This window comes from Oppia nitens, unplaced genomic scaffold (genome assembly GCF_028296485.1).
Source record: "Oppia nitens isolate AA-2021 unplaced genomic scaffold, nextdenovo-longstitch-racon4-pilon3 scaffold3_pilon_pilon_pilon, whole genome shotgun sequence".
NCBI classification, from domain to species: Eukaryota; Metazoa; Arthropoda; class Arachnida; order Sarcoptiformes; family Oppiidae; genus Oppia; species Oppia nitens.
The window spans coordinates 3,381,232-3,383,180 of record NW_026533221.1 but is presented as its reverse complement, the minus strand read 5'-3'; positions in this window follow the sequence as shown (position 1 = coordinate 3,383,180).

Here is a 1,949-nt window from a genome sequence, read left to right as displayed (position 1 = left end):
TCCACTAACTAATAATAATAATAATAATAATAATAACTACTGTATAATACAATGCACTTTATTTCACACACAAATTCTCACTGTTTTAAAGGATATGTCGTATAATAAAAGCCTGTTTTATGTTTGACTAACTATTGTCTTAACAAAAACACAGTGCAGACATCCACTATATATCAATATATATTATATACTGTATATAGAGTGTAGAGTTAATTCACCAGTTTTGCCAAAATGACTAAAAACTAGGATTTAATTTATCCCTTATTTTATTTGTTTGCAATTTTTCTCAACTCATCCAAAGCCACAATATATGCTATATGTTATAAGGTATACATTTATATATTAAACAACAGTTTATTAAACAAATGGCTTTTTAAAAGTGAATTTTTGTTGCAAAAGTACTATTATTATTATTATTATTACCAAAATAGTATCATTGAAATCCACGTACATTTAGAGTACAGTATATGCATAGCTTAAGTTTGATTTAATTTTAAAAACTTGAAATAATAATACAAATAAATTGTTTCGAAGAATTGCAATCAAATAGAAAGATATTATTAATATATTTTTTTAAAATAAAAAATAAAAGTAATAATGATGTGAAATCTAATATAATATTAAAAAATTGATTTCTTACCCCATATTTAATTTTCTATGCAAAGACATTGCTCTTTGTTTATATAGATATTAATGTAATATCAGTTGAATCGATAGAAAAACATATTAAAAAATTCATTTTTCAAATTGAAAAAAAATCAAATTTATATTTTTTAAAATAACCAGAATTTCCGGTAAACTTATGATTAGATCACAATTCTTTAGTATTTTTTAAAAGAAATTTATTTATTTTTTGAAAATATTTACTGTAAATTATTTTGAGTTATTATTATTATTGAATAAATAAATAAATATATATATATACTGTTGACGGTTAAAATCAAACATAAAAGTATACTTTTTTCAAAATTTAATGAATTGAAACTTTTTTGTTGTCAAAATTTGTTTAGAAATTTTAAGAAAAATATATTATTTTGAAGCTAACAAACACACAGACAGACATTTAGTGAGAAAATATTGTTTAATACATGTATAACACAGGTTTGCATTGATTGGGTGCCACTACTCGACGGCACTATAAAAGTATAGCACAGATACCAAACACAGAATTTATATGAGGAATCGTTTCTCTATGAATCGCACCTTCACTTTAATATTGAACATACAATGCATACATACCGTACCGTACAGACAGACAGACACATACATTACATACAGGACTCAGGCATATTCTCAGGCATTCATCCCAATGCCTGTGCGCACAAAACTTGTCTAATAATAAAAACACTAAACAATTCAATGCATTTTCAATTATTTGTGTTTGAAATTTTTGAAAGACTTTTTTCAAAATATAAAACACAAGAATTTCCTAATAAATTATATCATTATTTTGATGATTTCAATGTTTGTTTTTCAATTGATTTATCAGAAAGAAAAAAGTTAAATATAATTAACAAATTTTATGCTAAATTGATATTAAGCGACACAATCGATAAGCTTATTGTCAATATACCTATTCATTTGAAACTATGAATTAAAGTGCGATATATTATTAGAGTTTGTGTTACATTTAATACAAATATCCAAAACAATACAATAACAATACATTTCCATAGAGTGCAGCGCTCAGCCCTACAATTGCCAGTGCTTTCAATGTAATCAATGTATTAAATTAACAAACTGTAAGCAATGGCTATAATATTCAGCTATTGATTTATTGACGATCTCTATATACTACTGTATGTATCCATTCAATAGTTTGTGTATTGTATAATCAAGACAATAATGTAAACACATTTTTTTAAGTCATTTCGATTGTATATAATAATAAAAATGAAAATATCATATATAAATAAATATAATAAATAGTCAGTATATTAATATATATA